This window comes from Choloepus didactylus, chromosome 7 (assembly GCF_015220235.1).
Source record: "Choloepus didactylus isolate mChoDid1 chromosome 7, mChoDid1.pri, whole genome shotgun sequence".
Classification (NCBI taxonomy): Eukaryota; Metazoa; Chordata; class Mammalia; order Pilosa; family Megalonychidae; genus Choloepus; species Choloepus didactylus.
In genome coordinates, this window is record NC_051313.1 from 138,914,365 (window position 1) to 138,929,936 (window position 15,572).

The 15,572-nt window shown below is 44.7% G+C and overlaps 1 long non-coding RNA gene across 1 annotated transcript in view; it reads left to right on the forward strand.

Annotated features, from left to right (window-relative positions):
• Positions 1–14,398, forward strand: part of LOC119539809 — a 176,984-nt gene extending 162,586 nt beyond the window's left edge. Inside the window, exons 3-4 of the long non-coding RNA XR_005217944.1 lie at positions 12,863–12,958; positions 13,894–14,398. This is a non-coding gene — a long non-coding RNA (uncharacterized LOC119539809). The remainder of the gene's footprint in view (positions 1–12,862; positions 12,959–13,893) is intronic.
• The last annotated feature ends 1,174 nt before the right edge of the window (positions 14,399–15,572 follow it).

Consider the following 15,572-nt stretch of genomic DNA (forward strand, 5'->3'; position numbering starts at 1 on the left):
TATTTATGCAATGGAATGCTATGCAGCAATGAAAATAAGTGAACTGCTATTAAACGCAAATGCGCGGATAGCTTTCACAAATATTATGTTAAATGAACATAGCCAGATCTGGAATGGTATGTAATGTATGATTCTACTTATATGGAGCCCAAACACAGAGCAAACTAACCTATGGTGTTAGAATTCAAGATAGTGGTTACCTATGGAGTTCAGGAGAAAGGGGGTGATAATTTGGAGGGAACATGAGAGGAGTTTCTTGGGTGCTAAGAATGTTCTACTCCTTGACCCTAGTGATATTTAGACAGAATGTTCATTTTGTGATAGCTCCTTGAGTTGATAGTTATGATCTATATACTTTTCTGTATATATGCTGTACTTCAATTAAAGGTTTTTAAAAATCCATTGGTGTAAAATTTTAAAAGCCAATGCCCCCCAACTACCTGTTTTAACCCCCAGAGTAGGGCAAGACACGGTAGCTGTTTAGATGCTTAAGAAAGATTGAAAAGCAACTGGACAAAGAAACATAGCTTGAAAATGGCGCATAGTCTCCTTAGATTGGCCCAAAGGTGCAACTGGCTCTAATATAGTAAACTCACAAGGCCACCGGTCTACCTGTCCTAAATCACTGCTTCGTGAAGGAATAGTTTCTGGATATACCCAAAAGGGTTCCTTTCGGTATTATTGAGTCAAGAACGTAAGGTCCTGAAGTCAGGAGAACTGCAAGGCAAGGCTGTTCTTCTAGCAACTGCTCTTCCTTTGTCTCCCTCTCCTTTGCCACTATCTATGGTTGTCTTATAGGAAGCAGTTTTACTCACAGGTCACCTATACTAGGTGACCAGACTCTGATTTTTTAGAGATGGGATGGACCGATTGGATATGTTTGGGACTCTACTACTTTTGTTTGTTTGTTTTTGAATACCCAGTAGCAGAGAAATATATTTGTGGGTCCTAGAACTTTTGACCTTCCCAATCAGAGTAAGAGGGTAATTATTTCATTGCCTACATATTTTTCCTCTTCTAATCCCAGAAAGCTTATAAATTCATTTCCTCTACGTATTCATGGTAGCTAGAACCCTCACGGGTTTTGAGGACTTTGCTGGGGGTACAACCCCCTTCTGTCAGTGGTCAGTGGAAGCTCACCTCAGAGGCATGTTTTCCTACATTTTGGTGGTTGAGAGAATGCCGCCACGGTGGCAAGCAGGGGAGTTTCAAACCCATCCCCTTGTGTGAAGTTTAGTGGAAAATGCACAGGTTTTGGGTTCAGACCTACCTAGGTTCAGCTGCAGCCTCCAGCTCTCACTAGATGCATGACCTTGGACACATAACTCAGTTCTCTAAATGATAAAATTAATAAAACGCTGTTTACTTGATGGAAATGGTATAGGTGAAACATAAGACGATCTATGTTAACTGCTTGGTACAATGACTGATAAAGAATAATAAATAATAACAACAGCAGCAGCTAACAATGAATTAGCAATTATTATGTACCAGGCATTGTTCTATATCATACAGTCATTTAATGCTGCAACAATCCTATGAATTAGGTTCCATTAATATTACCGAGTTAGGGGTGAGGAATCAAAGCCCAGAGAGGTTAAGTAAATATCCTGAGGTCAGACAGCTACAGAATGGCAGACCCCCAGGCAGCCTTGCTTGAGGGCCCATGTGTTTATCCACATCACCAAACTGAATCCTTTGGTCCCAAAGTGGAGGCAAAAAAGCACAAATGATTTTCTTAAGGAAATTCTTTCTTCATCCTCTTTCTCACAAATCTCAACAGTATATCTAACTTTTAGGTTTAGAAAGAGAGAAATAAAGAAGATCCCTGTATGTTTGCCTCCCTTTACCAGCTTCCTCTATATCTGGTTTTCAGCTCCTCAGTGAAAACTTACAAGAGAATAAGAGTGCTTTGGTAAGCTCCATTACCACCAACAAATACATATGAGTCCTTACGACGCACCACTGTGCTCGGTGAAGGGGGAACAAATAGATGCACCAGCTTATTCCCCGCTCACCCCTCATTCCATTGAGATGGATGGTCCACGTGAAAACACTGTGGCATAAAGTCTGATGAATAAGCACTGAGCTAGCAAAGGACCAGAGCTCATGCAGCCCTACTTCCTCAATCAGCCTTTAGGAGGTTCATGGGAATCGAGAACCCAACTAACCCTGAGTTAGGCCAAGAGAGCCTTCTCCAGCCTGGATTTACTTTGCTGGTTTACTCCCAAAACAGCAAGTCCATTGTTCCCAACTCCTGGGCACACTTGCCAGCAGCAGCTCATGACCTTCCAGAAATTGCTTTGCTTTTATATAGCAGGCTTTAATTTTAACTCCCTCTCTCTCTCCTGCTTTTTTTCATAAAAAATTAATTAAAACACCACTGCAAGCACAGAATGCACTAACTCTGATTGGCAAGAGAGGAAAGTGAAACAAAAAGAAAAATGTATCTCATTGTTTTCCACACCTGGGTTGGCAGAGTCTTAAGAATTTTGCAGTTTGGCATTTAAGACATTCTCCTCCAACTCAAACACTCTCGTTGAGGGTGAACGTGCTTCACTAGGGTCCCTCAGATCTGTGTGTCGAGGGAAAAGGCAAGGCCCTGGAGGGCATTGCTGGCAAAAGTCGAAGAATTTACTGCATATACAAGGCAGATTTTGGGGTTGCTCCTGGCCCTCTCCTTCCTTCTCCCCCACCTCCATCTATATCCCTCCCACATAGCCTCCTACCTAGCAAGAGAACGCTTCGTGAAAATCCAGGTCTAATCCATCATTATGGGGCCATCAGTACTACCCCTGACAGCTAAAACTAAGTAAAAAGACTAGCACTTGGCAAACTTTCCTGAGCCCTCCCTTCCCATCACTTCTGCCCTCCTACAAAGCCCTGCGACAAGCCAGTGTGTATTGGGTGGAGCAGCCCACAGGACTTCTTGGCATTTGTCCTGGATCTTCTGGGCCAAGCTTGGATCTTCAGTGACTGCAACAAGCCCAAACTCTGCTTAGTGAAATTGGCTCAGTGGGGATCTCCCTGTGTACTTTGTTGGTTTGCTTCTCCTAAACTTGATGCTCTTGGCAACATACGTACAGGAGAGGAAGGAATATCTCAGGCGACTGCAGTTCTCCTGATTCGCATCACTTGCTTCCCTCTTGGCACTGTGTCCCTCACTGCCTGCTTTGCAGAGCAGGGGAAGTAATTCCGGGACTCAAAGGGCCGGGAGGGAGGAGAGAGTTGACAGCTCGCAGTAGAGGAGAAAGTGGGCTCTCCGGTAAACGGTACAGCATTGATTTCTCCCTGAGTGCCAGTGAATCTAGAGGCCTCCTTCCAGGAATAATCAGATTCAGGGTTGGGGGGGGGGGCAATAAGAAGGGAACTAAAACTATTTTTAAAAAGTTTTCAAGAATTGGTGAATGCCATCTAAGGCCCTGGTTGGCTTTGATTTTTGCTGGGCTGGAGAGAGGAGGGAAACACGAAGTGAATGTGTGTGCCTTTGTGGGAAGACTTGGCTAAGGACCAGGTCACTCTGCAATAAGACTGAAGATGCAGCATTTCTTCTGGAGCCATGACGTTACGTTGAGATCTTCCAGAAGATACTATGGCATGGGAAAATGCTGTCTGTTACGTTTGTGCAACAGGATTAGAGATTCTTCAACTCTAAGAGTCCTTATGGAATGACCTAGGGAGCCTCAAGTTCAAAGAGACAGGAAGCCATGTGAGCTGAGAGGAAGCTGGATTGAGTCTGGGTCTCAGAGCAAACATTGCCATTTGTATCTTATGCTGGATTCCCCAGGAGCAGACCCTGAAAGATCCCCTTAAGGAGTGCTGCCAGGAAAAACCAGTAGAGGATTTGGGAAATAGGCCACAGACAGGAAGGATGCAGCTTAGGGTACAATATCAAGCAAGGCCTGAGGGAAGGAAACAGTGGTGTGACTTTCCTAACCTCCAGATCTGCCCTTTGATTCTCACTTTTGTCCCCATCAGGGGCCAAGGACACGGAAGCATTTATACCCCCTCCCACCTGTCATTCACTGGTTCAGGGATGTGCATTCCCATTATTGCTTTTCATATGTAGGCAAAGCATTTTTAGGACCATGAGTATGGCCTGCTGACAAGGAGACACAAGTGCTGCTTGGCCCACCTGGAGCTGGTATGCATGAAACTATAAAAAGTTGCAAAGGAATACAAGCAAAGCACTGTGACAGTACCTGTTCTATCCTAGGTGGATCCAATAACCCTATCTGGTAGGGCATAGTTTGGAGTCAGTTGTACACAGAGTAGGTACTTTAATCTAGAAGAGAAACTCAGCTGAAGCCAACCATGGTGGCATAAGTACAAAAGGATCTGGGGCTCACTGTCAATTTGTCAGGGCCCCGGACACCCAGTGGTCCTCTGGGGTTCTGCCCCTTGCCTCACCTTAACATGCTCTGGTTCACGTGTCCCTGGCTTAACCGCACTGAGGCTGGGGAGCAGGGGCTGCACTCGTAGGAGGATGCCAATGTGCATCTGTTTTCTCTTCTATGTCCCAGTCATTACATTTCAAAAGGATGCATAGCAACCAGATACCAAAGAACCAGCATGTCTTCCTAAACTTCCTAGCCACCCTTCAGTCTAGAGTTTCTACAAAGCAGGAGGAACCGTCTGGATTGTGATGTTCAGCCAAACTCTCACTTGGCCCGAAGGTGTGACTTGAGCTCACAGTTGATAGTAACTGGGTGCCAGGCTACGCTGAGCGCAGCACTGCAAACTGCGACTTCTCAAGACTCAGCCCTTGGTGCTTAGCGGGAACAAAGAGTTTCTGGAAGCCTGAAGCTTAGCTATGAGGCTGTGGGCTCTCAAGTGTGGCAGGTCCCAGAGAGGAACAGAGAAACTAGACGGAGAAGCAGATCTGGGATCAGTTTACCTTCTCCTCCAGAATTAGAGACTGGTAGGTAGGAAGGGAAGGGAAGAGGGAGAACAGAAGAGCCCAAACTACTGGTTTTGTCCAGGTGTAAATCCTGCTAATTATACCATGCACCCCCAAACCTCTACATCCTTGTCCAGTCTTCTTCCTCAGACTAAAAATAACCACTCGTGGGCAAACAAACATATAGATATTTTTAACATGCCACAGAAAACCCACCTTCCTGTTGGGTTTGGGGACTCTCTCTATGTCAACTGGCAGATCACAGAAGCAACTGCAACTGCCTGGAACTTTCCACCAAGGAAGGGCAACTGTGACCACAGCTGACATCTGACTGTGAGTGCCAAAGTCACTTTGTGTTGAGAGATTAGAATCTCTAACTGCTTTGTGGTTTCAGAAGGCGAGAGAGGCCAGAACCTAAGAGAGGGGTGAGAGCCTCAAAATTCAAGGTGAATAGCTCCAGAAAGACTCAGGCGTTTGGGGGATCATTCGTGTGGCTTCCTGAGAAGGTTGCTAAGTCAGAGTGGAGCACTGTTGAAACGTTAGCCGGGGGAAACCAAGCAAAGCCAAGCAGCTCGTCAGCTGGCGGGCAGCTTCCAGAGAAGGATGGCATTTCACCCCGTGGGTTGGAAGGAGAAGGAAGGGAAATCAGCCAACCACTACCAATCTGACTGAATTTGAGGACTGCCAAGGATAATGACATGGTGACAAAAGGATTTTCTTTTTTTTTTTTTTAAATTCAGTTTTATTGAAATATATTCACATACCGTACAAGCATCCATGTATACAATCAACTGTTCATAGTATGATCATATAGTTCTGCATTCATCACCACAATCTATTTCTGAACATTTTCCTTAATATCAGAAAGAATCAGAATAAGAATAAAAAATAAAGTAAAAAAAGAACACCCAAACCATCCCCTCATCCCACCCTATTTGTCATTTAGTTTTTGTCCCCATTTTTCTACTCATCCATCCATACACTAGATAAAGGGGGTGTTATCCACAAGGTTTTCACAATCACACTGTCACCCCTTGTAATCTACATGTTATACAATTGTCTTTAGGAGTCCAGACTGCTGGGTTGGAGTTTGGTAGTTCCAGGTATTTACTTCTAGCTATTCCAATACATTAAAACCTAAGAGGTTAAGAATGTCCACCAGAGTGACCTCTCGACTCCATTTGAAACCTCTCAGCCACTGAAATTATTTCGTCTCATTTTGCATCCCCCTTTTGGTTGAGAAGATATTCTCAATCCCACGATGCCGGGTCCAGATTCATCCCTGGGAGTCATATCCTGCGTTGCCAGGGAGATTTACACCCCTGGGAGTCGGGTCCCACGTAGAGGGGAGGGCAGTGAGTTCACCTGCCGAGGTGGCTCAGTTAGAGAGAGAGAGGGCCACATCTGAGCAACAAAGAGGTACTCAGGGGGAGACTCTTAGGCACAACTGTATGCAAGTTCAGCCTCTCCAAAAGGATTTTCTTTTAAAGGCATACATACAGCAGGTGAACCCTAAGTCACAGCTTATTGTTCGTAAAATAATACCGTGTTCCTGCCAAGGTACTTTTTTCCCAACTCACTTAGCAGATATCCGACACCTCTTCTTTGTACTTACCATCATGCCATGAAAACAGGAGTTTGGGGCAAATAAGGGTTTGCATTTAGAGGACATTTTGTGCGTTTCAAAGAGTATTCTACATCTCCGTGAGGCAAGGATAGGAATTATTAGGAAAATATATAGGATCAAGAAATGGAAACAGGAAGGAGTCAGGAAATTTGCCCCAAGTCAAATGGCTTAGAGTTAGGTAAGTGGCAGGCATTTGGCTGGAGACCAAAGTTAAGGTCCCTTGACTCTGAGCCACTCCTTTGTTTGAGACCTCATGCTTCTGCTTTTCCTGACACTACAGTGGAAATTCAGTCCAACACAACAAGCACGAAGCCTGCTCAGGAGGGCAGGGCTCCGGCTTCCCAACCCCAGTCCATTCACAGCCCCTGCTATTACATCTGTTTGGGAGGTTCCTTGACTTTGGCCTTCAGCTCCCAATTTCGTGTAAGTGAAGTTTCTCTGCTTGTGGGGAAAGAGAGGAATTCCTCTCACAATGCCAACATCACTCCCTTCTTGGCACCCTGGGGAGACAGCAGAGCGGGGCAAGACCAAGCCTGCCCAGAGCTGGAGTTTTGAGATGTGAGGTAAAGTTGGTTCCCCGTCGATGGTTGAAACCACAGGAAACTTGGCAGGGGTGGTGAGGAGGGGGAGTGACGGCTTGGAGATTTTCTTTTATGTTTGGCTTGGATATAGTCCAACCCTAAACGCAAATGAAAACTTTAGAAATGTTATGTTCCCCAAGAGTGCATATGTGTAGCAGGGGGCAGAGGGGTGGGGTGAAAGGATGGGGAGGGGGTGTGGAGGTGGGTGGGTAGGGATGCTAACAGCCACTAAGGGCAGCTGCAGTACAGCTACACGAAACCCACTGCAACTCAACTGCCAGGTGCAGGACTTTCGTGATCATCGCAGAGAGAAGGAAGCCTTGCTACCCAAACTCAGGGATTTTGAGTTCCCATCACACACTGGCCCAGGAAACCACTCGGGCCCCAGTCACTCGTTTGCCACTAACGTATTACTAACCTTAGAGAAAGCTCTTTACCACTTTGACGCTCAGCTTCTTCAATTGTAAATTGAAGGTCTGAAGCAGGTGGCTTTCACTGATTGGTTCTGCAGTCAACAGCAAATGGGATTTCTAAACATTGAAGTCATCCACGCTTCCGAGGTGGATTTGAAAAGTGACAAATGTTGACTGGCTCAGTGCATTTGCTTTTTTGTCTCTGTTGAGGGACTTCTATTTCAGGCAACTATGACTATGCCTTGTGGAAGCCTGTGTTCACAAAACAGACGAAACATTTGCGTATAATAGCATTTTCACAGCAGTTAGTATAAACAGGGAGAAACTTATCTTCCGCAAGCGATTAGAAGTGGCTTTTTGTGGGCGTCTGTGAAATGGCAGATTGTGTAATTTTAGAGGAAAAAAAAAGTTTGAAGGGTAAAACCCAACAGGCAATAACAGTTTGACCTTGAAAGGAAAAAAATACATGTGCTAGTTTGTGTATAGAAAATAAACTCGGCTCCAAAGTTTATGTTCAGAAAAACCTTGGTTGCTTGCTCATAAATAAATAGAGAACAGGATTGCTGATTACTGAGGTTAATGTTCTTTTACTGAAACAAAAATATTTTACATAATTAGATTAAGAAGAGATCTCAGAAGAAAGGGTTAGGGAATTCGTTGACGATTTTAGTAATTGCAGAGTCAACACAGGCACATTTTGACTTTATTAGCTAGCTATTAGAGCAATCTTTGGCATTTTATGTGTGATGCACAGGGCATTAGGATGTTGCTGTTGAAAGTCATTTGTGTCCGCTGTCTGGACTAATTGAGCGACAATAATAAAACGCTGTTTTTAGATAAACAATGGGTGGCAGAGCTCCATCAGTCCCTGCAGGGAGTGTATTTATGCCTTTCAAAGAGGGTCTGATGGAGCTTGTGCCACAGTCATTGCACAGAGCAAAGTCAAGTCATTTAAATCAACTAAATTGAATGCATTTTTGAAATGGAAATCAGGAGTCCCAGTTTGGAGCTGCCTGGCTGTCGATGGGAAGTTTGAGACCAGGCACATATTGCCGGCTGGTTCTCTCCCAAATACGCTCAAAAGAAGGGGGGCTCCTGGGCAACGTATACTTCAAGTTAGCAATACCAGGGAATAAAATATCACGTCATATGTTTTGTGTAGTGCGTGGGTGCTGAGCAGGCTGACATGGAAACATCATCAGAGATTTAGCTGCCCATTCCAGCTCTTTCCCTCTCATGCAGAGAGAAGACAGGCCCAAGACCAAAGAGGATTTAAATGAGTGATTTGCTGATGTCCTCATGCAATTGCAAGCGATTTCTCTTTAGGAGCTTGGGCTTTCACTTACCTTCTCCCTCCTCCTCAAAATGGGCTCTTTTCTTTCTTTTCCCCACCTGACTCTTTAGAATAAAGCATGTCTGGAGGTGAACCTTCCCTTTGGGGAGAGAATGGGATCTCTGGTTGTAGAGGAAACGGAGACACCTGCAGCCCCAGTCTGCTCACCCACCCTGTCTTAATGTGGGCTCACCCAGTCACCAGGCTTCAGTGGCAGCCAAGGGGTGGCTCAGGTAGTTTTACACCTCCTCTCTTGAGCTATCAGCCTTCCCCAAGCCAATTCAAACAACCCCACAGCCTAAGTGGAAACAGTGTGCTTGCTCGGCAAACCAGAGCCAAGATGGGCTCACTATGCCCCACAAACCAAATCGTCTCCCTAAATTCCCCACTATAAAATTTTGTTCCCACCACTGAGTGTTAGGAAATCGAGTGTGCAGTCCATTGACTTATTCATTCAACAACTCTTGCCTAAGTCCCAGATAGGCACCAGGTCCTGAGCTGAGAGACACCTTTGCACAAGAACAGCCTGTGGACCTTGATGTCTCTTAGGAAGAGAGACAAACAGACCATTTACAATATACTATAATACGATATGATATTGCTCAGGGAGGCCCATTCAGGAGGCTGTGAGCAGCTTTACCCTGTTATTATGCCCAGCCCCAGCCCCTGTTCAGCCTGTTCCCTTTATATTTTTTTAATTACTTTATTTATCAAATAAAAGAACATTTCCAAACAAAACAAAGCAAAGCAATGGGAAAAACAGATATCCTGAAATAATTTTATTCCTTCCGATATACTCCTAACCATATCAAAAGAAAAGTAACGAACCATAGTCCCACCTGAGCATTCCCATATCAAGATCTGCCTCAACGTCTTGTCTGTCCTTATTAGATTATTGTTCCCCCTTCACTATTTGCTGTCTACCTTTAGATCCCCTATATTCTACTATATAAGCCATTTATTTTACGTTTTTCACAGAGTTCACATTAATGGTAACATACAATATCTTGCCTTTTGTGTCTGGCTTATTTCGCTCAGCGCTATGTCTTCAAGGTTCATTCATGTTGTCATTTTTCATGACCTTATTCCTTCTTACTGCTGTATAGTATTCCATCATGTATATATACTACATTTCGTTTATCGACTCATCTGTTGAAGGACATTTGGATTGTTTCCATCTCTTGGCAATTGTGAACAATGCCATTATGAACATCAGTGTGCAAATATCTGTTCGTGTCACTGCTTTCAGATTCTCTGAGTAAATACCGAGAAGTGAAATTGCTAGATCATAGGGTAACTTGATATCTAGTTTTCTGAGGAACCAGCAGACTGTCTTCCAGAGTGGCTGAACCATTATACAGTCCACCAGCAATGAATAAGAGTTCCAATTTCTCCACATCCTCTCCAGCATTTGTAGTTTCCTGTTTGTTTAATGGCAGCAATTCTTTTTAGGGTTCCTCCTTGTACCACTTTGCCCTGACTCTCCCATCACCACTCTAGGTTTCCCACTCTAAGCCAGGGCAAAATTCCCTTGTTCCTTGATCCCTGAAAACACAAAGTCCTTTCTGTCCATTCCTTTGCTCCAAGCCTTATGATGTATTAAAACTTCTCTTTATGCAACCTTCAGTTGATGACGTACCGTCTCTGATTCCTGCCCCACCCATGCATAACCCAGAGCAAACCACCAAGAAAACTTTTCCATCTTCCCTTCTAAGTGCCTTCTCCTGACTCTGTCCCATCTCTTACATATTTTAGTAAATTTTTCAACTGGTATCCCTTCGCTGTCACCCTCTATTCTGCACCCCCAGGGGCACTCAGCCTAGAAGCCACCTTGTCTGACACCCTGGTCTGGCCTCTCAGCCCCATGCCTCTTTACCTTACAAGATTCTCTGCCCTGCCACTAGCATGGAGAGCAACATGTGTATGGCACAGCTACACTTGCTTACTCTGGCTCCAAGCCTGGCAGCACTATTAAAATATTAAGCCAGAAATTAAGTGGCTTAAGCACATCAGCATCTGGAACATATGGATTATGTTCCTACCGAAACACCCATCAGTGTAAAAAGGGAAAGAAGAGCTCACAGCCTCAAAAATTATCTTTGTCTTTATTGAAAATGCAGGCACCATTAGATTCAGGTTACACAAGGCCCAAGTGCTTCATCAGTTAATGAGCTCAGAAAAGGAAAGATCTAGTTTATTTTTTTTCCTTAAGTGAATGTCTCTGGTGAATTAGAAATATGGTGTGAAATACAAGGCACCTGTTGAAGACTCACAGACCTGGGTTCAAGTCCTGGCTGGGTCTCTGACTTTCGGTAAATGACTCATTAGGCTGTCCAAGCATCGTTTTTCTCATCTATGAATGGGAGTAAAAAGACCTATCTCATAGGGATGTTCAGACTTTCCTTTCAAGCCATTCTTTTTCTTAATCTTCTTATTCCTGGAGGGAAGAGTTAGTATGAAATATCCAAGTTATGCCAAGAGAAGCCTTGACGCAGATTTGCTTTATATACGCTCCACCATGAAAAATCTGAAAAACCTGAGACTGCAAGGAGCCCCCATTGGTCTCTGCTCGGGGTCGGCAATGCCTGCGTCTACCATGGGGGGTTCCATGTTTTGTGGGGCCCGAAGCTTAATCAGTTTGGGGAGACTCCTTGAAATAGTAGGAGACATAAATGCAAATACAAAAGCAGGTGCAGGGCCTTGGAAGAGGCTTTGAGAGTGAGGAGCTCTGAAGCTTAAGCTTTTTTAGCTTCCAGATAAATCCAACTGTTATGATTTGGGACACAAGGAAAGTAAGAGGCAATAGCACCTTGGGCAGAGGAGAGAGGAGGGAAAGGGAAGGAGATGAAAAATAATAAATAAGTATTCTCGAACACCCACTGGAGGTTGATTCAGTGTGATTGGAGCACAAGTAAAGGATTGAGAGTATTGTGAGAGACTACTAACAAGATTAAATTTCTTTGTTTTCTCTCTTAATAATTGATGAGGCCCGAATGCCTGCTCAGACCTGAAAATATTTTGTCTATCTATCGTATTTTTAACTCGATGTGATGCTAAGAGTGGGTTTTGTGCTGTGGAACATCTATGGTCAGTGGTGCTTTAGCGTATGCGTGGATGCGTCCCAGCTAGTCGCGCTGAACCTGTTTGCATGAAGCTGGGGAGATAGTTTCTATCAAGAGAAGGAGGCATGAGCTGAGAACGTGACCCAGCAACAAAGCCCTAGCTGTTGGAAGGAGGTGGCAATTCAGTCATTCACATAGCACATATTTATTGAAATGTGCGTAAACCCATAGTCACAGACTGAAACCCTTGAGACCAAAAGTGTTTCTGAATTCAGAAAGGCAATTCAGTACACAAACCCTAGAGGGGTCTGAGGCAACACACAATCCTGTGAAACAAACACATTCATGTTTCCACAGTCCTGCATCAGAAAAATATATGAATAGTCACACAAAGGGGGATAAATAAGAGTATCACAGCCTTCCAGTTCATTTTTTTGCCACCAAAGCAGTTATAAAAATCTTTCTGTATTCGGGGCCTTTTGGATTTTAGAATTATGGATTAGGGATTGTGGACTTGGCCAGTTGCCAGGCTGTGTGCTGACTGCTGGGGAAACAGCAGTGGACGCAAGACACAGGGTCCTGGCATGAGCCAGTGGGTTCTGAATAGGGAGTGTTTACCCAGCAGACCCACATGAGATTTAGGTGTAAGGATTCTCCATGGGGAGAGGGGGGATTTTAAAGGGAAGGAAAACAACACAAACAATAGAAATGGCATTCCATTAAAACCCCATAAAATATTAGAGCATAAGCTTAAGTGCTTTGAAAATATCCCTAACAGAGAATCACACAGAGATCAGAGGGGCTTCCATCCTATACACAGAAGAAGGCTCAGGGGCTCTAGTGTCACCGTACAGCCCAGGAAAGGAAACAAGGCATTAGGTGTTGGGGGTGACATTAATGAGATTTGCAGACTGAAGTAACCAAGCAATTATTTCTCATTGTCAAGGTACAGCCTAAATGCTTATGCGGAAAACATGGCACCTGAATTCAAGCCCACCAACTTGGCCCCACAGTAGGACATCGAGGCCATTGGAAGGGACTGGTAAGAAGCAAGACTGTACAGGAAGAGCAGCCCACCAGCTGTGGTGGGAGGCATGAGTGCCTGGCAGACAGGGCAGGGAGCAGCTGATGCCCGGCAAGTGGCAACAGACCCGGATAGTAGCAGACCATGCCCAGTGGTGTGTGCATAACTGTGTTTGTTGGGGGGTGGGGGAGCTCAGCAAGGGGTATTGTGGGATAGGTAGCCAGAATATTTTCGGATCTGAGAGGCCTTCAGGTCCTGCCCATTAGCAGAATATGTATACATTTTGCTAGTGACCAATCATGAACACAGTGAGTCTAGAGGTTGGGTCAAAGTATCTCTTTACCTTCCAGTCCATATGGAAGCAGCCTCAGATGAGTTATCTAGAGCACTTTTTTATTATTACTTTTTATATCCTCTTCTGTTTTTTTCTCTTATACTCCTCAGGCCTCTGCCAAGCTCCTCGTTCAGTTCTCTGGGGGTCCTGCATGATCAGGATTGGGGAAACAACTGAGGGGAAGGAGGAGTAGGTTATGTGTTTGGGGGGCAGCTTGCTGAGGGCCTTTGATATTATGATGGGGCAGCCTAAGAACTTAGGTCCGCTATGAATATTAGTTGAAATCAGTTGTGATCTGCTGAAGCTCTTTATCTTTTAAGGAGATTTCCCAGGGAATCTCAGTAATCCCAGTATGGGAGGGGGAACTTTTCAGGGTGAGTATGGCCTGCATCTGCAGTATGGCCAAGAGGCAGAGAAACATTCACTGGGATCCCACAGGCATCCCACAGGCCGGGAAAATCACTGGCAGACCTTTAACAGAATCCAGGAAGAAACTCTCTACTTATTCCTACATTGTGTGGCCCCTGTTGGCCCTCCTATGGTGCGCCTAGACTTTGTTCAGGATTTTTCTAGGAAATAGCTTAGGGACATTTATCTTTTCTTTCTATTGTGTTGGCAGCCTTGTCCTTGATGACAGCATGCATGGCCCATCCCCCAGCACTCTTCATCTTACCACCATGTCCTTCATAGAATTTATTGGCCACGCAGTTTTCTACACCACCCAGACTGGATGGGCGAACCCATTCAGGGCTCCCTACATTGAGCACTTTGATGGACTGAATTGTGTAGCCCAGTTTGGGATGCTGTAGGTCTTGTTCCCCATTCTGTTGGGTGTGGACCCTTTGTGAATAAGGTCTCTTGAAGATGTCACTTCATTTAAGGTGTGGCCCAACTGAATCTGGTTGGGCTTCAATCTGGATCACTGGAGTCCTTTATAAACTGAGTGAGCATCAGACAAGAGAGAAGCCACAGGGAGCAGCGGAAAGCCAGAAGTCAAGAGAACCCAGAGGGGAAAGGTGAAGACATCGCCATGTGCATTGTCTTGTGTTGGAAAAGCCAAGGAATCCTCAGATTGCCAGCCAGCCAGATGATACCAACCCCTGGAGGAAGCAAGCCTTCTAGCCTCTGAAACCTTGGGCCAAGAAATTCCTGTTTTTAAGCCAACCCATTGCATGGTATTTGTTTTAGCAGCTGGGAAACTAAAACAAGCAGGGATGTCACCAGCCAAGGGAAAGACTGCTAGGAGGCTGATTTGTTACTGGAGGAAAGGTGAAGAAATGTCTGAAGAACAATTCAGTTTAAGAAGGAAAGAACAGCCCCGGTCAAACCTGTGGCTGAGTCCCTTTGGAGTGTTTGGGTTCATGGTAAACTGCTTCTGCTCCTGTTTATCCAGCAGTGGGGAAGTGCTTTGAATAGATGTCTTTGCTGACATGGATCCTTTTGCTTTGTGAATAGTGCGATTACTGAACAATGAAGCTATTACATAAGGAGTGCAGCGCTGGCTGGAGCCCACAAATCTTGCACTCTAGATTTACAGAGCTATAATTATCCAAAGTTTTAAAACACAATGGTATCTGCTGAAAGGGAACATCTGGGAGGGAACCAAGCCATCCCAGTGAAATGAATGGTGCACATCCCACGGGTGGGATGGCTCCGCGTTAATGGGATGGCGATTTTTTTAAATGTCACTCAAGTTAACAAACATGGTGAAAGTTTAAGCAAAACAAATGCGCGTGGGGTGGGGGTGGATTAAGATCAAGAAGAGAGATCTGTTTTATGAGATTACAAACAAATTGGCTGTAAGAAGCATTCCAGGCTGCTGTTGTGAACACTAATCAAGAGAAGTAAGTGCTGTATGATGATTTCCCCATATTAAAATAAAAGCTTTTTCCAGTTGCCCTTTCATTTCAAAATAAACTCTTTTAACCTCCAAGAGACCCTGGGTGACTGAGTGGGGTGGAATGGGGCGGCGTGAGTGGGAAGGGAGATCTGAGTGGATTAGTGTGACGGTGCACTGGGGCACACCATAAGTATTAGTGGAAATTGGTTGTTGAAAAAGTGAAGCCTTTATTCTATAAACAGATTTGGCCCAGCTAGCAGCATTGGGCTCTGCTTTGAACACGAAGGTGACAGTATGTTCTCCTCTATAAGGACCCATCCTAAAACTAAATGTAATCCACAAGCTAAGGTTTCCTGGGTGCTCTGTCAAGATCTACAGTCTAGATAAATGTCTCTTCCCCATCTCTTCTTGGGGACAGCTTTTTCAAGTAGAAAAAAAAAAATGAACAACAAAAAAAA